Consider the following 21,864-nt stretch of genomic DNA (forward strand, 5'->3'; position numbering starts at 1 on the left):
ACACTGCCTCCACATCATCCCCATTACTACTAGTAATAACCACACTGCCTCCACATCATCCCAATTACCACCAGTAATAACCACACTGCCTCCACATCATCCCCATCACCACTAGTAATAACCACACTGCCTCCACATCATCCCCATTACTACTAGTAATAACCACACTGCCTCCACATCATCCCCATTACTACTAGTAATAACCACACTGCCTCCACATCATCCCCATTACTACTAGTAATAACCACACTGCCTCCACATCATCCCCATTACTACTAGTAATAACCACACTGCCTCCACATCATCCCCATTACCACTAGTAATAACCACACTGCCTCCACATCATCCCCATTACTACTAGTAATAACCACACTGCCTCCACATCATCCCCATTACCACTAGTAATAACCACACTGCCTCCACATCATCCCCATTACCACTAGTAATAACCACACTGCCTCCACATCATCCCCATTACCACCAGTAATAACCACACTGCCTCCACATCATCCCCATTACCACTAGTAATAACCACACTGCCTCCACATCATCCCCATTACTACTAGTAATAACCACACTGCCTCCACATCATCCCCATTACTACTAGTAATAACCACACTTCCTCCACATCATCCCCATTACCACTAGTAATAACCACACTGCCTCCACATCATCTCTATTACTACTAGTAATAACCACACTGCCTCCACATCATCCCCATTACCACTAGTAATAACCACACTGCCTCCACATCATCCCCATTACTACTAGTAATAACCACACTGCCTCCACATCATCCCCATTACTACTAGTAATAACCACACTGCCTCCACATCATCCCCATTACTACTAGTAATAACCACACTGCCTCCACATCATCCCCATTACCACCAGTAATAACCACACTGCCTCCACATCATCCCCATTACCACTAGTAATAACCACACTGCCTCCACATCATCCCCATTACCACTAGTAATAACCACACTGCCTCCACATCATCCCAATTACTACTAGTAATAACCACACAGCCTCCCCATCATCCCCATTACTACTAGTAATAACCACACTGCCTCCACACCATCCCCATTACTACTAGTAATAACCACACTGCCTCCACATCATCCCCATTACTACTAGTAATAACCACACTGCCTCCACATCAGCCCAATTACCACTAGTAATAACCACACTGCCTCCACATCATCCCCATTACTACTAGTAATAACCACACTGCCTCCACATCATCCCCATTACTACTAGTAATAACCACACTGCCTCCACACCATCCCCATTACTACTAGTAATAACCACACTGCCTCCACATCATCCCCATTACTACTAGTAATAACCACACTGCCTCCACATCATCCCCATTACTACTAGTAATAACCACACTGCCTCCACATCATCCCCATTACTACTAGTAATAACCACACTGCCTCCACATCATCCCCATTACTACTAGTAATAACCACACTGCCTCCACACCATCCCCATTACTACTAGTAATAACCACACTGCCTCCACACCATCCCCATTACTACTAGTAATAACCACACTGCCTCCACATCATCCCCATTACTACTGGTAATAACCACACTGCCTCCATATCATCCCCATTACTACTAGTAATAACCACACTGCCTCCACACATCCCCATTACTACTAGTAATAACCACACTGCCTCCACATCATCCCCATTACTACTAGTAATAACCACACTGCCTCCACATCATCCCCATTACTACTAGTAATAACCACACTGCCTCCACACATCCCCATTACTACTAGTAATAACCACACTGCCTCCACATCATCCCCATTACTACTAGTAATAACCACACTGCCTCCACATCATCCCCATTACTACTAGTAATAACCACACTGCCTCCACACCATCCCCATTACCACTAGTAATAACCACACTGCCTCCACATCATCCCCATTACTACTAGTAATAACCACACTGCCTCCACATCATCCCCATTACTACTAGTAATAACCACACTGCCTCCACACCATCCCCATTACCACTAGTAATAACCACACTGCCTCCACATCATCCCCATTACTACTAGTAATAACCACACTGCCTCCACATCATCCCCATTACCTCCAGTAATAACCACACTGCCTCCACATCATCCCCATTACTACCAGTAATAACCACACTGCCTCCACATCATCCCCATTACTACTAGTAATAACCACACTGACCCCACATCATCACCATTACTACTAGTAATAACCACACTGCCTCCCCATCATCCCCATTACTACTAGTAATAACCACACTGCCTCCACACCATCCCCATTACTACTAGTAATAACCACACTGCCTCCACATCATCTCTATTACTACTAGTAATAACCACACTGCCTCCACATCATCCCCATTACTACTAGTAATAACCACACTGCCTCCACATCATCTCTATTACTACTAGTAATAACCACACTGCCTCCACATCATCCCCATTACCACCAGTAATAACCACACTGCCTCCACATCATCCCCATTACCACTAGTAATAACCACACTGCCTCAACATCATCCCCATTACTACTAGTAATAACCACACTGCCTCCACGTCATCCCCATCACCACTAGTAATAACCACACTGCCTCCACATCATCCCCATTACCACTAGTAATAACCACACAGCCTCCACATCATCCCCATTACCACCAGTAATAACCACACTGCCTCCACATCATCCCCATTACCACTAGTAATAACCACACTGCCTCCACATCATCCCCATTACTACTAGTAATAACCACACTGCCTCCACGTCATCCCCATTACTACTAGTATTAACCACACTGCCTCCACGTCATCCCCATTACTACTAGTAATAACCACACTGCCTCCACGTCATCCCCATTACTACTAGTATTAACCACACTGCCTCCACGTCATCCCCATTACTACTAGTATTAACCACACAGCCTTTTAGGAACCAGCCTTCTTCTGCTGAGATTGCACTGCAGAACTTGTGTCTATAGGAATCATCTGTCGGTGACTATGCAGTGACTGGCTTCTGAGCTTGCCTGGAACGAAGCTGCCCTGGTCGCAACTTTTAAAAAGGGATTGTCTGGTCAGATAAAAGGCACTCTGTCTGGACGGGACCTTCCATTTAGACATTCGGTTTACTGAGTGCTCTGAGGAGCGACGTCTGGAGCAACCACAAGTCAGGACCCGTCGTCTGCCCCACTTGGCTCCTGTCTTCCAAAGACCACTTCAGTTGTCTTCCGTGCCGGCTGCAGAGGAGCCCATGCAAGTGGATAGAGCTCGTCTATCTCCCCAGGAAAGCAGCAGATGAAGACAGGAAAATCTCTGCCTCTATTGTGCCAGCCCAGAGCACTTTCTTTCATCTTGTTCAGTCCATCCACCGCGTCCAGGAAAACGGCTGCAACCTAGGGTTCCTGGGAGAAGCATCCCTAGGTGAAAGCAAGGCTTCTCCTTTGCTCTTCTCAGTTTTGGAACAGACAACCCACTTCAAGTCTCAGCCTTCCTGGACTCTGGCTCTACAGGGAATTTCGTGGATGCTGCCTTGGTCTCCCAGCATCACTTTCCTGTAGCCGCTGGTTATCTCTTCCATCAGTGGACAGATTCTCCACGGTCCAGTATAGTACTGAGCCCCTGTCTCTGCAAATTGGGGTGTTGCACAAGGAGAGACTGCCATTTTATGTGCTCCCCCACTCTACTTCCTCAGTGCTTTTGGGTCTCCCGTGGTTGCAGCAACATGTTCCGGTGCTCGATTGGCAGACTGGAGAGATCCTTCGCTGGGGACCGGAGTGCCATTCCCGCTGTCTCATGGCTTTTCACCTGGTGTCCGTAATGTCTTCCATGGACTCTCCCAAGCACCTGGCAGGCCATCCCGCTGCTTATAAGGATTTTGCTGAAGTCTTCTCTGGGAAGCAAGCAGAGATTCTGCCAGCGCAACGCCCCTATGACTGTCTCATAGACCTGCTGCTGGGTAAATCACCACAAGGTTGGGTATACCCATCATCTGTGCCTGAGACAGCAGCTATGTCAGCTTACATCAAGGAAAATTCGCAGAAGGGATTCATCTGCAATTCGTTGGCTCCTGCTGGTGCTAGATTCTTCTTTGTGGCCAAGAAGGATGGTTCCCTGCTTCCGTGCATTGACTAGCGCGGCCTCAATGAAGTCACGGTGAAAAACCGCTACCCTTTGCCTCTGATCACTGAACTTTTTGATCGCCTACGGTTGCCAAGATTTTCACCAAGCTGGATCTGTGAGGGGCATATAACCTCATCCGCATCCATGAAGGTGATGAGTGGAAGCGGATCACACCACGTAGTAACATTTTCCTGCTAAGTGGAGCAAAATTTCAAATAACAAGCCATTTGTATATGAATTATGCTGATTCCTGGAAGTCCCCTTTAACCCCATACCAACATGTGACGGCATATTGCAGCAAAGGCTTACCGGTAACACCCAGCACCAATCGCGGGTGTTTTCCTGCTGATCACCGCCAGCAACTTCATGTGCCGCCATATTTCTGAGGATCTTCGCTCCCTGTGATGTAATCGGGGAGCGGCGATCTGTCACCATGGTAGCCTCGGGTTTTCCGAAGACCCGAGGCTTCTTCGGGTTAGCCCATTCATTACAATGTGCTATCAGCACATGTACTGTAGTATGGCAGTATATGTTAGGATCTTACAGACAACCTAGGGTTAAAGTACCCTAGGGAGTCTGAAAAATAGTAAAAATAAAAAAAAAAATTATAATAAAAAACCCTAAAAACTCAAATCACCCCCCTTTCCCTAGAACTGATATACATATAAATAAACAGTAAAAATCATAAACACATTAGGTATCACTGTGTCCAAAAATGCCCGATCTATTAAAATATAACAGCGGTTTTTCACTGCTTTTAACCCCATAACAGAAAATCGCGCCCAAAGTCGAAAATGGAACTTTTTTGCCATTTTAAAAAAAATATAAAATTCTATAAAAAGTGATCAATAGGTCACACAGCCCTAAAAATTATAACATTGTAAACGTAATCAAAAGCCGCAAAAAAAGACACCGCCCAAAGCTCCGTACACCAAAAAAAAGTTATTAGCGCCAGAAGTCGGCAAAAGCCAAAAAAAATTTTTTTGTACAGGAGGTTTTAATTTTTGTAAATGTATGAAAACATTATAAAACCTATACAAATTTGGCATCCCCCTAATCCTACCGACCCAAAGAATAAAGTAGACTTGTCATATGGGGCTCACAGTGAAATCCTTAAAATCCAAGCCCACAAGAATATGGCACAAATGCGTTTTTCTTACCAATTTCACTGCATTTGGAATTTTTTTACCGCTTCCCAGTACACGGCTTGGAATATTAAATACCACCATTTTGAAGTGTAATTTGTTACGCAGAAAATAAGTCATCACACAGCTCTGTACATAGAAAAATAAAAAAGTTATAGATTTCTGAAAGTGGGGAGTGAAAAATAAAAACGCAAAAACGAAAAAGGGCTGCGGTGTTAAGGGGTTAATATTTGATAAAGAAACATTTGTTTACAATTACAGCTCCAATGTTTTCTCTAGGTTGCAAACACTGTAGCAGGCAGTTTGGCCCAGTCCTCCATACAGATCTTCTTAATATCTTTAAAGAGAACCCGTCATGCAAAATAACCCCCCTAAACTAAATGCATTTTCATAAACTGCCATTAGAGAGCATTGCCTCTATCCCTTCATTGTCCCTCTACATGCCTGTAAACCTAAGCAATGAGGTCCTAAAGCTGTATGCAAATGACCTGTGAAATGTCCAATGAAGCATTAGCATATTCAAGGTGTCCACTCTATTCATGAGTGGGAGGCACAGCCACACCCCCAGTGCTTGACTGACAGCCTGTATAATGGTGTGAGGCTGTATAATGATGTGCTTCCTGGTGGCCACGCCCCCTGCAGCCTGTGTGTGCATGTGTGTGTGTATATAGGAGAGATACAGCAGCTACAGGCAGCCAGGTTACAGCAGAACATGTCAGATTCATGTGTAGCTGATGTCTGTGTCTCTCACCTGTGTATTAGGAGGATGCAGCATGTCAGCAGATGCAGCACACACTAGCCATGCTTTACTATACATTACACACAGACATGAGCAGGGGGAGGGGTAACAGGGGTGACGTCACTGCCTCTGACCATGTGACCAGCCTCATTTACATGATAAAGAATAGATGATTTTACAATGAATAATGTATGAAATGACTAGATAAAGGCTGGGATGGGATCCTTGTGAGCTGCTCCAACAGGTAGAGGTGACAGGACTAGTGACAGAGACCTGATGACAGGTGTCCTTTAAGGTTTCAGGGATGTCAATGGGCAACATTGGGGGTCATTTACTAAGGGCCCGATTCGCGTTTTCCCGACGTGTTACCCGAATATTTCCGATTTGTGCCGATTTCCCCTGAATTGCCCCGGGATTTTGGTGCACGCAATCGGATTGTGGCGCATCGGCGCTGGCATGCACGCAATGGAAATCGGGGGCGTGGCGCAGCCCTGGAATCGGAAAAAACCCCGCATTTAAAATAAAAAAATCTGTCGCGGAGCTTGCACTTACCTTCACTCAGCCCGGCTCGGTGAACTCCAGCGCGTTCCTGGTTTTCAGCGCAACGGCAGAGGTACTACCTTAATGAATCCCGGCCGGACCCGAATCCAGCGCAGAGAACGGACCGGGTACAAATGGACCGGGTAAGTAAATCTGCCCCACTGAGTTTTTGCTTCCTCCAAAGATGTTTAGGTCTGGAGCCTGGCTTAGTCATTCCTGGACCTTGAAATGGTTCTAATAGACCAAGTGTGTTTCAGGTATTTGTCATGCTGGAAGACTCGGTAACCATCCGTGAGGGAAGAAGTTTGTTAGCCCCAAACATCCAACTCTCAATGTTGTGCAGTTGTCCTGTCTCTCTGAAGGTAATCTTTGAGACTGTGGTTCCAGCTCACTTCAAATCATTTACCAGGTCATCTGGTGTCCTGACCTTTCTCAGAATCATCATTACCCCAAGAGGTGAGATCGTGCATGGAGCCCCAGACCGGGGAAGATTGACAGTCATCTTGTGTTTCTTTCATTTACTGGTATTTGCTTAGAAGGATTTTCCCACGAAGGAAAGTTTGGCCCTATCCACGGGATAGGGCCTAACTTGCTAATCAGTGGGGGTCTCAGTGCTGAGACCCCCGTAGATCGCAAAAACGAGGGTCCGTTGGACCCCTCGTTGCTCCGTCAGATTAATGGAGCAGACAGCCGTGCATGACCGCTCTGCTCCATTAATCTCTATAGAGCTGACGGAAATTGCTGCGCGCCGCGCTGTATAGGGCCAAACTTTCCTTTGTTGGAAAACCCCTTTAAACAGTTTTTACCTTCTCACCAAGTTGCTTGTATATGGTCCTTTAGTCCCTCCCAGCCTTCTGCGGGTATACAGTTTTGTCCCTAGTGTCCTTAGACATCTCTTTAGTTTTTGGCATGATGGAGAGGCGTGTGATTGGCTCACGGGCCCCTCTATACATGGCATACATTCTACTATTGGACATTGGTGGGGTGAGTGGCGCTCATGTGAAGGCATTAAGCCTAATTTATTTATTTTTTCATTTAGCTGCACTTTTTTTGGTGTTTTGACTTAAACACATTGAAAATGGTCTAAAACCCTTTAACCGAGCCCTCTCCATAGCCGGTAAGTCTTTGCTGCATATTGCAGCAAAGGCTTACTGGTAACATCCGCGATCGGTGCTAGCACCGATCGCGGGTGTTTTCACCTTGATCGCCGCCAGCAATGTTGCCGGCGGCTTCAAAGAGGTGGCGCCACCATCTTGTCGCGGATTGACGCTCCCCGATGACGTCACAGGGAGCGGCGATCCGTCGCCATGGTAGCCTCGGTTGTTCCGAATACCCGAGGCTACTTTGTTTTAACCCATGCATTACAATGTGCTAATCGCACATTGTAATGAATGGGGAGTAAAATCCACATATACTGCCATACAGTGGTATGGCAATATATGATAGGATGAATCTGAATACCTAGGGTTAGAGTACCCTAGGGAGTCTGAAAAATAGTAAAAGTAAGAATAAAAAAAAGTTTAAAAAAAAATTATAATAAAAAAACCTAAAAATTCAAATCACCCCCCTTTCCCTAGAACTGATATAAATATAAAAAAAACTGTAAAAATCATAAACACATTAGGTATCGCCGCGTCCGAAAATGCCAGATCTATCAAAATATAATAACGTTTTTTCACTGCGTTTAACCCCGTAACGGAAAATAGCGTCCAAAGTCGAAAATGGCCTTTTTTTGCCTTTTTGAAAAATATAACAAAATTCATAAAAAGTGATCAAAAGGTTGCACAGTCCCAAAAATTATAGCAATGAAAACCCCATCAAAATTCGCAAAAAATGACACTACCCATAGCTCCATACACCAAAGTATGAAAAAGTTATTGGCGCCAAAAGATGGCAAAATAAAAAAAGAAAATTTGTACTGGAGGTTTTAATTTTTTTAAATGTATGAAAACATTATAAAACCTATACAAATTTGGTATCCACGTGATCGTACCGACCCAAAGAATAAAGTAGACATGTCATTTGGGATGCAGAGTGAAAGCTGTAAAATCAAAGCCCACAAGAAAACGTCGCAAAAGTGGTTTTTCACCATTTTCAATGCATTTGGAATTTTTTTCCCGCTTCCCAGTAAATGTCATGGAATATTAAATACCGTCACTATGAAGTGCAATTTGTTACGCAGAAAATAAGCCATAACACAGCTCTTTATGTGGAAAAATAAAACAGTTATAGATTTTTGAAGTTGGTGAGTGAAAAATGGAAAAAAAACTAAAAAAAAAAGGCCAAGTCGTTAAGGGGTTAATACCCTCTAATATATGTGGTGCAAAGCATTTTAGACAGTTTTTTTAACTTCAAAATCTTGACACATCTGTATTATATTTGGTGCAATTTTTTTTTTTTTTTTACACCTCAAAACTTTTTTTACCACGTGAACAGAAGACAGTTTTTGGGGGCACAAATTGCACCAAAATTCTGGTGCAGACAGCTCAATAAATCTATCCCACTTTATGCAGGGGAAGAACTTAAGCTGTGATATCATCTATTGTCAGTAGTGATGTAATGATGGGTCGGTGTTATCTACATAGAGGTCATTGTACAGGGAGGGGGAGGAGATAAGCTGTGACATCATCTATTGTCAGTAGTGATGTAATGATGGGTCAGTGTTATATATATAGAGGTCATTGTACAGGGAGGGGGGGAGATAAGCTGTGACATCATCTATTGTCAGTAGTGATGTAATGATGGGTCAGTGTTATCTATATAGAGGTCATTGTACAGGGAGGGGGAGGAGATAAGCTGTGACATCATCTATTGTCAGTAGTGATGTAATGATGGGTCAGTGTTATATATATAGAGGTCATTGTACAGGGAGGGGCAGGAGATAAACTGTGACATCATCTATTGTCAGTAGTGTTGTAATGATGGGTCCGTGTTATCTATATAGAGGTCATTGTACTGTGATGGAGAAGACATAAGCTGTGACATCATCTATTGTCAGTAATTCTGTAATGATGGGTCAGTGTTATCTATATACAGGGAGGGGGAGGGGATAAGCTGTGACATCATCTATTGTCAGTAGTGATGTAATGATGGGTCAGTGCTATCTATATAGAGGACATTGTACAGGGAGGGAGAAGAGATAAGCTGTGACATCATCTATTGTCAGTAGTGATGTAATGATGGGTCAGTGTTATCTATATAGAGGACATTGTACAAGGAGGGGGAGGAGATAAGCTGTGACATCATTTATTATCAGTAGTGAAGCAATGGTGGGTCATTGTTATCTATATAGAGGTCATTGTACAGAGAGGGGGAGGATATAAGTAGTGACATCATCCATTGTCAGTAGTGATGTAATGATGGGTCAGTGTTATCTATATAGAGGTCATTGTACAGGGAGGGGGAGGAGATAAGCTTTGACATCATCTATTGTCAGTAGTGATGTAATGATGGGTCAGTGTTATCTATATAGAGGACATTGTACAAGGAGGGGGAGGAGATAAGCTGTGACATCATTTATTGTCAGTAGTGAAGCAATGGTGGGTCATTGTTATCTATATAGAGGTCATTGTACAGAGAGGGGGAGGATATAAGTAGTGACATCATCCATTGTCAGTAGTGATGTAATGATGGGTCAGTGTTATCTATATAGAGGTCATTGTACAGGGAGGGGGAGGAGATAAGCTTTGACATCATCTATTGTCAGTAGTGATGTAATGATGGGTCAGTGTTATCTATATAGAGGTCATTGTACAGGGATGGGGGAGGAGATAAGCTGTGACATCATCTATTGTCAGTAGTGATGTAATGATGGGTCATTGTTATCTATATAGAGGTCATTGTACAGGGAGGGGGAGGATATAAGCTTTGACATCATCTATTTTCAGTAGTGATGTAATGATGGGTCATTGTTATCTATATAGAGGTCATTGTACAGGGAGGGGGAGGAGATAAGCTGTGACATCATCTATTGTCAGTAGTGATGTAATGATGGGTCAGTGTTATCTATATAGAGGACATTGTACAAGGAGGGGGAGGAGATAAGCTGTGACATCATTTATTGTCAGTAGTGAAGCAATGGTGGGTCATTGTTATCTATATAGAGGTCATTGTAGAGAGGGGGAGGATATAAGTAGTGACATCATCCATTGTCAGTAGTGATGTAATGATGGGTCAGTGTTATCTATATAGAGGTCATTGTACAGGGAGGGGGAGGAGATAAGCTTTGACATCATCTATTGTCAGTAGTGATGTAATGATGGGTCAGTGTTATCTACATAGAGGTCATTGTACAGGGATGGGGGAGGAGATAAGCTGTGACATCATCTATTGTCAGTAGTGATGTAATGATGGGTCAGTGTTATCTACATAGAGTTCATTGTACAGGGAGGAGGAGATAAGCTATGACATCATCTATTGTCAGTAGTGATGTAATGATGGGTCATTGTTATCTATATAGAGGTCATTGTACAGGGAGGGGGAGGAGATAAGCTTTGACATCATCTATTTTCAGTAGTGATGTAATGATGGGTCATTGTTATCTATAAAGAGGTCATTGTACAGGGAGGGGGAGGAGATAAGCTGTGACATCATCTATTGTCAGTAGTGATGTAATGATGGGTCAAAGTTATCTATATAGAGGACATTGTACAGGAAGGCAGAGGAGATAAGCTGTGACATCATCTATTGTCAGTTTTGATGTAATGATGGGTCAGTGTTATCTATATAGAGGTCATTGTACAGGGAGGAGGGGGAGGAGATAAGCTGTGACGTCATCTATTGTCAGTAGTGATGTAATGATGGGTCAGTGTTATCTATATGGAGATCATTGTACAGGGAGGGGGAGGAGATAAGCTGTGACATCATCTGTTGTCAGTAGTGATGTAATGATGGGTCAGTGTTTTCTATGTAGAGGTCATTGTACAGGGAGGGGGAGGAGATAATCTGTGACATCACCTATTGGCAGTAGTGATGTAATGATGGGTCAGTGTTATCAATATAGAGGTCATTGTACAGGGAGGGGGAGGCGATAAGCTGTGACATCATCTATTGTCAGTTTGATGTAATGATGGGTCAGTGTTATCTGTATAGAGGACATTGTACAGGGAGGAGGAGATAAGCTGTGACATCATGTATTGTCAGTAGTGATGTAATGATGGGTCAGTGTTATCTATATAGAGGACAATGTACAGGGAGGGGGAGGAGATAAGCTGTGACATCATCTATTGTCAGTAGTGATGTAATGATGGGTCAGTGTTATCTATATAGAGGTCATTGTACAGGGGGGTACAGGGAGGGAGAGATGCTAAACTGTGACCTATTCTTTGTATTGGTGATTAGAATCCTGGAAAACTCCTGTAACTCTTTAGAAATCAGATGCTGCGCAGTAAATGGGACACATATTTCTTTCTGCACAGGGCCTTCTGCTGTCTGTCAAAGCCGCAATTTATAATGTAACTTAAAAAACCTCCAGTCTTGACAGTCCTTCTTATACCACAGCTTCCTTTGCAATGTGCTTCCTCTTAGCTTCCATTGATGTCTTGTCACACTGGAAATGTAGGAATATCGTGTTATGTCAATTCCTGCCTGTATGTATCCTGAAAACAAGTCAGCAAATACGGCTTTCTTTTTACTTGTCATATACCTGGATCCTATAAACTTAACTTTTTTTCACTAACAAATAAATGATATAATAGTTTAGAAAAAGAATGTTATTATTTGGGTTGTCCAGCAAATGACAGAACCAATAACAACGTCATAAATGACTATGGTTTGTGCTGATATTGTAGCTTAGCAATATAGAAATGAACTGAGCTTAGTTGCAATAGCAAAGACTACCCAGGTGTTGAGCTTATTTTATAAGAAAGCTGCCATGTTTTTCAATCCCCAGACAATCCCTCTAAAGGGAAAATATCACCAGTGACCCCCTCCCCCACTTCCACAAACCACACACAGTACCTTTTAGATGTCTTTATACATCTTTTACCAGTGGCTCTATCCATGGGATAAAAGTCAGCAATCTTACTGATTAGAATTCCAGAGGGAGGGGTGAGCTGATTTCTCTTCAGCGTTATAAACAGCCAGCTTTTCTCTCAACCCCCTCACCCTGTCCTTCAGAAATTCTCTACAGCGAGACACAGACAGGCAGCATTTCTGTCAGCCTTCTCACTTACCCGTGCCTCAGAAATTCTCTTTAGCAAGTCACACACAGACATCTTTCCTCTCAACTCACTCATTCCTAAGGGGGCCACGTTATTGGTGTCAGCAATGTATCGGTGTCAGGTGGATATGTATGCTGAATGTATGCTGCCCTCACTCCCCCGTAGTATTTCATCCCAGGCCGATTTTGCTAATTTTGTCACCTCTAATTTAGAGGTCTGTAACTTACTGTATATTGTAAGTACACTTCAGGGTTGTCAACCAAAGCCCTTCTTCGTGATATGGCTCTTCTTATACAGAGTCAGGGAATTAAATTCCTTATTCCCTTCCTTTATATGTGATTTATGCTGTTGTTAGTGCTCCTGTGTGAGACACCCTTTGCCATGGGGGGGAGTAGCAGGATCTTTGTGTTGTGTGTGTGATATGTAAAATTGTTAAGAAAAATTGCATTAAAAAAAATTCTGCTCACACCAGCACATGTCCAGGCTCGTTTGAAGTTCACCAATTCTCATTTGGATGATTCGGGGGAGGCACGGGAGAAGGTCAAGTGGTCAGATGAGACCAAAATAGAACTGTGACCTGAGGGTGCGGTCACACGTGCACAAATCAGTAGTCCAATGTGTGTAGATGAGGGGTACCACTTGCTCCGAGACTCACTGATCCCCTTGCTGAGGTCATGTTCACATCACGTTGTAGCTCTCTGTTATCCTTAAGACAGAGGGCTAGGCTGTATTGTTTGTTCATACAGTAGGATACGTTGTTCTGTTACTCCCCAACCCCTTGAAAGAAGGAGGAGGAGTGAATATTATATGCGGCCAGGGATTGGCTACTGACAATGTTCAGGGTGTCTGCCCAGTGATGTAAATGACCTTGTATGGACAGTGACATCACTGGGGTCCTCCTAGAGAGTATTCTCAGCAGAAGCGGGGGGGTGGATGCAGTACAGTGGTATCTATCCCCAATGGGATTTCCCCAATGCTCAGCAGAAGGAAGTTTGCTGAATCTTTCCATTCTGTGTTTCCTGCAGGATTTGATGGATACTTGGCGGACAGAGACAAAAAGGATGGCTCCATCTACCAGTATATGCCTATAGATACTATCAGTGTATACAAAGGGAGTCTTCCTGGCTTATACACTGCACGTATACATAGGACATGATGTGATTGCAGCCTTAGAGCTTCAGGCAAAGAACCATAGTCCCCAGCGTGGACGCAGTGCTTGAGCATATGTAACTGTACAATTGTTACTATTGGAGCCAATAAAAAGTGCCTAAAGATTTTTTCACTATCCCGCGCTGGATCGTATCTTTTTTGGATTTTTCCCTGTTGTGCACGCTGGTCACGTGGAGATCCGAGTCGCAGAAGTGGAAGTTGGTGCCAGAAGCATCTATCGGGTGAGCGTTTTGGCTTTTTTCTACAATGTTTACTCCTTGCCTTCAGAGCTTCTACGTAATAGATAAAAATAAGATTGGGAGGGCGATAAGTTTCTTGCATTCACTTGTACTATTGATTTATGTAAGGTTTGTCTACTCCTTTGGTCAGTACACATTTTTCATGCTATTACTAATATCTGTCAATTCTGGTAAATGCAGAAGTCATAGAATTTGTTAACATTTAAACTTAATTTGTTTACAAAATATACAATTTGTGTAATATACATTTATTCCAAAAACATAGAGCAGACAAAAATCTTTACTTCTAACAAACTTGGCTGGGCTTTTTTTTAACAGTATTTAGCCAGCAGATGGCAGTTCACACCTCTATTCACAATTTACTTTTAGTATGTTTTAAAAGAAAAAAAAAAGTACCCAAGTGATTGGTAACAAGTTATAATGTCTACAGGTGATGACATTACATATTCTTGATTGAAGATCACAATTCTTTATGTATTAGTTTAGGTTTAGCAATAGTTGTGCTATGAGGCCAAGTCCGATTCTAGCCTTTTTTTGCTGCGAGAATTGGAAATGCTGCCCTCCCCAGCCCCAAAAGATGTCAGTCAATGACACAGTCATTAGTAACATTTAGTATCTAGTACCTTACAGATGATGATCTGCTCCATCAAGAAGAGGACTTCTTTACGATTTCTCCCAGCCATGGTTTATCTCTGCTGAATTCACAATCAAATGTCTTCAGCTCCATGCAGCACAACTCCACACGACATCCCAAAATAAAGTACAGTCACTTACAGTATAATGGATTGTGTGCCTAAATATATATTATCACTATTCCCCACATAAAATATCCTTTATATAGTCCCATGAATAAATTATAGTACGTACAGCACCTAAAGTAATATATACCACACGCCCTGAACTATAGCACCCAGATCATTTATATATGCACCAGCTTTATATACAGTTCCCCTAATTAATTTATAACAGCCCCCCATACACATACTCCCAAATCAAATGATATACAGTACTCCATATAAGGCCATCCAGTTTAATTAAAATCCAGACCCTATATGCAGATTCCCCATAGACAGTATACAGAGCCATGCCACCCCCAGTAATGAACACAGCTTCCCTCAGTATACACAGCCTCCAACAATAATGCACACAGCCTTCCCTAGAAATAAACACAGCCTCCCCAAGTAATGCACACAGCCTCCCCCAGTAATGTACACAGCCTTCTCAAGTTATGCACACAGCCTCCCCTAGTAATGCACACATCCTCTCTCAGTAATGCACACAGCCCCCCCGCAGTAATGCACATAGCCTCCCCCAGTAATGCACACAGCCTCCCCAAGTAATGCACAAAGCCTCCCCCAGTAATGTACACAGCCTTCTCAAGTTATGCACACAGCCTCCCCCAGTAATGCACACAGCCTCCCCCCCGCAGTAATGCACACAGTCTCCCCCATTAATGCACACAACCTCTCTCAGTAATGCACAGCCCCCCAGTAATGCACACAGCTTCCTCCATTTATCCACACAGCCTCTCTGAGTAATGTACAGCCCCCCCCCCCCAGTAATGAACAGCCTCTCTTTCGGCAAAGCACAGCCCCCCCAGTAATGCACACAGCCTCCACCAGTAATGCACAGCCCCCCAGTAATACACAGCCTCTCCTCTGTATATGGCCTATGGGTGGAGTTATATGTGATCTCTGTATATGGTCTATGGGTGGAGTTATATGCAATCTCTGTATATGGTCTATGGGTGGAGTTATATGTGATCTCTGTATATGGTCTATGGGTGGAGTTATATGTGATCTCTGTATATGGTCTATGGGTAGAGTTATATGTGATCTCTGTATATGGTCTATGTGCGGAGTTATATGTAATTTATGTATATGGTCAATGTGTGGAGATATATGTGATCTGTTCTCTGTAATTGGTCTATGTGCAACGTTACCCCACCTTGGTCTGACCACAGTGGGGGGCAGCTGGATTCCCAAGGTATGGAGTGCCTGTTTGTAGCTGTGACCTAGTGCCAGTGTATGTCACAGTGGCTTGGTTCACAGGAACTGGCCTTATCCATGCCCATCAGGGCCGGCAGGGAGATGGAAGAAAAGGGCGAGACCGTGAAGTAGATAAGGGATGCCCCCGGGGCACTACCGGTATGTGTGGTAACAGATCCCAGATCCCCCAGCAGATGGTGAAGGGACCTGTGATGTTGGCGGGTCACCAAGGATCAAACAAGGACAAAAGGAATCTTTGCAAAACAGGCTGATAACAATCCTTCATGCAGACAAGCTCAGGCAAAATCCTTGGTTGGCTAGCTGGCTAATCAATTCCAGCTGTGTCTAGCAATGGGTAATACCACGGTCCTGCACCTTGGGTCATTAAGAGCCAGGTTGGCTCTGCTGCTTGGGTAGCAATCTGAGTCTGACAGTATGGTAGACATGTGTCTCTGAACTAACTCTAAAAATGGAGACTGCCACTAAATTCAAAAAGGCCCAGCCAATCACAGCCTAGCTTCACTGCAGGGAAGGTACCCTTAGTATAGACAAAACATTAACCTTTTCAGGTCACAAACATACATACACATATTGTAAACATTATTCCCACTCAAGACAGTAGGTGGCAGCAAAGAGCATCAAATGGCTCAGCAGGATAGCTAAGCAGATAGATGAGCTGAGCATACAAATAAAGGGGATGTTGGCACTAAAGAAATTATTGAGGACCCACCTACAGGTCATTATATATGCACAGAGTTACATGTGATCTCTTCTCTTATATGGTCTATGGGAGGAGATATATGTGATCTCTTCTCTGTATATGGTCTGTGGGAGGAGTTATATGTGATCTCTTCTCTGTGTATGGTCTGTGGGTGGAGTTATATGTGATCTCTTCTCTATATATGGTCTGTGGGAGGATATATTAGTGATCTCTTCTCTGTATATGGTCTGTGGTAGGAGATATATGTGATCTCTTCTCCATATATGGTCTGTGGGAGGAGATGTATGTCATCTCTTCTCTGTATATGGTCTGTGGGAGGAGATATATGTCATCTCTTCTCTGTATATGGTCTTTTGCAACACCCTCGCCGATGCAAGGCAGAGGAGTGGTTGCGAATACGTCCCACCCTGTAGCTTGCAGCCTGTGTAGGGTCTGATCAGCCCCACAGCATGTCACTACATAACAACTACATAACACAGATGAGCACTGCAGAGGTAGAACCTGCCTGGTAAGGCAGGAGTTAAGTATTTTCTGTGATGTAATTCCAGCAACCAATCACATGTGTTATACTGTATGTCTGTGAGCTGAGATGTAATTGGAGGAGTAGCCACCACCTGACCAGTGGGAGTAACAAAACCCCTGGTCAGGAAACTTCTAGAGAGCAGTCTAATCTAGTTAGACAGCAAGACAGACTCAGAAGAGTCAGTGCAGCCAGCACGCCAGACCACAGCAGGAGAGCTCAGCTCCCTGCCTGAAGAGTGGAACTAAGAGTTAGTCAGAGGGAGAGGAAAGGGATATCATCCTACCTTCAAGGGTGATATCTGAAGCAACCCAGGACAAGCTGAAGCATCCTACTAGGACACAGCTATCTTCCAGCCTGCCATTGCATCCAGCCTGCCATTGATCTCCATCCTGTGGCTCCCTCCAACTGCATCTAAAACATTCTACCATTTGTCAGGGCACGTTGCTTACTGTTCCAATAAAGAACTGTAAGTTGTTTTTGTTCAATGTCTGCCTCCGTCTGGTCCCTGCTACTACGGCTGTCACCATCACAGGCACCCTCTCCACTACACAGAGACTCATACTCCAGCCCCCCAAAGGGTTTCCCCAGGGAGAATCGCTATAGCAGCCTCTCCCTCATCATTTCTTGCCAACACCACCCTGCTGGAGACCTGCCAGGCTGTAGGACAGTCCTCCGGTCCCCATGCCAAGCACCGTGACACTAGCGTGCCTAGGCCGCAACCGCCAGCCACTCAGGTACTGCGGCCCCCGCTGTCTCCTGGCCCCAAAAAAAGGCTAGGCCCCGGTGGGGGATGTTGCAATGTGGTAGGAGATATATGTGATCTCTTCTCTGTATATGGTCTGTGGGAGGAGTTACATGTCATCTCTTTGCTGTATATGGTCTATGGGTAGAGTCCAAGGTGAAGCAGCACTCCAAATGATAAAAAAGTTTTATTCAACCATAACAATAGTTACAGCAATCTTTCAACCATCCTAGCAAGGGACATCGTAGAGTAGCACGTGTGCAGATGAATGTAGAGACCGTGTGGCTGACTCTGCTTCATCTGCGCATGTCTGGACGCACATTCTGAAGGATGCTGACCGCGCAGACGCGAGAATGCCTGACGTGGTCAGCAAGAGCTGATGACAGCAGGCGAAACATCACTTGATTACGTCTACAGAGAGGATACTGCCGGGTAATGGGCGTTTTATATGTTTGAAAAGGACACATGGAGGGGCGGTTTCCCAAGGGTGGGGGGGGAACTGCTCCTCTACAGCCACTCCCAGGGGACAAGTGCCTAGTCACACAGCACAATGCATTGAAAGGTTCTATATAACGTATCTTTTTTTTCTGTAAAACCTATTTGTATAGAAACACTTTGGCAGTGTATGTACTATGCTCTGTGGGGACTGGGGGTGCTAAAAATGGGTCTCCTGGTGACAGGATCCCTTTAAGAGCCCTACAATGTCTAGTGCTTATCTTACAAACGATACCTTTGCTTAAACAGTTCCTTTAAGGCACCCTACTACCACTACATTACCCCAGGATCAACATAAACAACCCATGGTACCAGGGACTATGTCTGCTCTTTACCTAAAATATGTAAAATCCCTGAGACGCTTTAGGGAAATCTGCCATCAAAATCCACAATAGTAAACCAAGGATTCTCACTCATAGATCAGGCTCCATGACTGTGGAAATCTTCTTATATTTGTTATCCATGGCCTCCTTCCTTCCAAAAGTTTATTAATATATAATTTTATATTAGTATAATTTTATAATTATACTAATAACCCAATAGGACTCCTGGGGGTGTTACCAGAGCTATTCCATGCGGTAGGTTCCCAGGCTCTCACGGCAGCAGAGGAATTTTTACCTCACAGTAGGTTGAAGTGCTCCTGCACAGTGTAACAGCCTGTGAAGCTGCAGCACAGAGGAGCTCTGGTAACACCTCTAGAGCACTTGTAGCTCAATAGCATCATTTTTTAGAAGGAAGGAGACCATGGATTACATATATAAGGAGATTACCACAGCCACAGTGCCTGGATCTTTGAGTAAGTGTCCCTGGTTAATCCATGCTTCATTCAGATGGTAGATTTCCTTCCGAATACAGCACTTTTTTCCAAAGGCATTTGTGTTCCCCACCAAACCCTTGTATCTAATATTAGACTACTCGGAGGTTTATCACATTAGGAGGGCACTATGTTTATAAGACAAAGAGATTCATTATTTTTTACGAGATCTTTGTTCATTTTAGGAAAAAGATCCATGGAGTGCATCACATGCCGATGATATATTTCCACCTGTACTAAGGGAACATTTTATAGAGACAAGGGAAACTAATTAAGAACCTCATTGTGTAGCTGACAGAAAATCCCGGCCCGGCATAAACATTCCCAATATTTGAATAGCCTCGGAACCCTTGATAAATCAGTTTTATGGCAGAATAACTGTGATTGCGGTGCACTTCATAAATGAGGCGTTTGTGTTTTATTCATCGTGTCATGCTTTTCATTTCCTACTTATTCTTATGCATGCACAATTGTAATATTTAACTAAACAGAGTGGCGTGAAGATGACTTCAGCAAGCAAAGTTGCCGGCAGTGTTCTCAGAGGGTGAGCTCTTCCCCAGTTATTAGTCTTCAGGGGTCTTATTAAAGATGAAGGGCAGATTCGCACTGAATATATAAGGACAGCGTAACCTTTTCCACATTAATGCCATGTTAATTAAAATAAGAACCTCAGGTTTTGGAGTTTTGTATATTCGCTTTATGGAGATGTGCAGGATTGGTTCTTAAGGTCTTGAGTTTTGGGTAACAATTGTCCAAGTGATATTTATAGGTGGATAATTAGAGCTTAGAAACGCCGGATTGTGCTGAACCTCTTGACAGGTTATGAGAGATTGTAAATCACTGGTCTCATTGTAAGTGGATTTTAAAACCCCACGTAGTAAACCTAGTGGAGTTATGGATGAATCACTTATGATACAAGCAGGGAAGTCGTAAGGTTGACCAAGAGAGACCAAAGCAGGAATAGGTTGGACTAGTTTACTCCTGTGGTCCATGATCTAATGAGATAGTTGGCACCTACCAGATCCCTAAAGTTAAAGGGATATTCATGTAACAATACTGTGGGGCTTATTTACTAAGGGTCTTGCAGCAGCATTTCCGTCGGGTATGCTGACTTTTCGGGGATCACGCCGCTGGGACAGGTATTTAGTAGGTGATTGTGTCTCATTGATCGGATTTGGCCACAATCGCTCCGGCTTACATGCAACACAAATCGGGGGGCGTGGCCGTCTGACTATCCGATGGATTCGAACAAACCGCAGGATTTAAGTTAAAAATTGTGTCACAAGCCATGCACTTACATGCACCGGGAGGAAGATGGTGAACTCCGGCAGACCTGATCGGGGAAGTGATACAAGCAGGATACCGGGTGCACAATCTTATTGAATCATGGCACAGTGCACGAGAAGAAACAGTAACGAGGGCTGTAAAATAACTTTCTCTCTTAGGACCAAGAGTTGAAATTATGATCACTGCTTCACCACTGTAGGCCGGTAGTGATTGGAGGCACCATTTTGGACCACAGATAGGTAAGTATAGGGTGTTTGTTACTTTTATACCCCCTAGGCCCCAGGGCCGGCACCAGTACTGAGCATACCCGGGTAAAACTGACAGGGCCCAGAGCTACTGGGGGTCCACATAAGGCTGTACATAAGGAAACCATGGGGGTGAGAGGGGCTGTATCTAATGAATCCATAGGGAGTGAGGGGGGCTCTATATAAAATAACCATGAGGGGGCTGTTGGGTATGATAAACTAAGGAATATTTTAAGGAACAGGAGACTTTTAGTTTTTGAATTTTTAATGCCCTGATGTAAGTTCACTGCAAAGGGGCCCACTGAGGCTCCGTCGCCCAGGGGCCTACTGAAACCTAGATCCGACCCTGTTGGCCCCATATATTAAGAAACAGGTATAAGACAACCCCTTTATTAATATAATAATATAAGCATTTAGTCTTTAGGATATGTTCACTCTCCAAAAAAACCCCTAGCATTTATTATTGAGGTGAGCTGCTATTGGTCATTGCTATTGGCCTGTGTGTGGACTGTGTTGCTCCGATCTGAAACGTCCGTCAATACTATATTCAGAAAAAACATTGTTTTTCCTAAATTTTATAAATACGTGAGCTGGGGGAGGACAAGTCCATTTCTTTATTTAGGACGTAAGACGCACAATTACCACTTCCTGTATACTGTAAACCTAAGCTATCATTCTTCTAAGGAGCTGTGTGTTTTATTTTCAGGGGTAGGAGAGTAATTTACATATGACAAAGCTATTGACTGTCATTCTTATATTCTCTGCTTCAAGATGCTAAAAAGATGTTTACCCGAGAGGATTAGAGTCTGCACCATTGCATTATTTTAATTGGATGTATGTTAAGATTTATTAGTGTCCTAATATAAAATCTCAAATGTTGTATATCTCCAAGACTAGACTTTCA

This window comes from Engystomops pustulosus, chromosome 10, assembly GCF_040894005.1.
Source record: "Engystomops pustulosus chromosome 10, aEngPut4.maternal, whole genome shotgun sequence".
Classification (NCBI taxonomy): domain Eukaryota; kingdom Metazoa; phylum Chordata; class Amphibia; order Anura; family Leptodactylidae; genus Engystomops; species Engystomops pustulosus.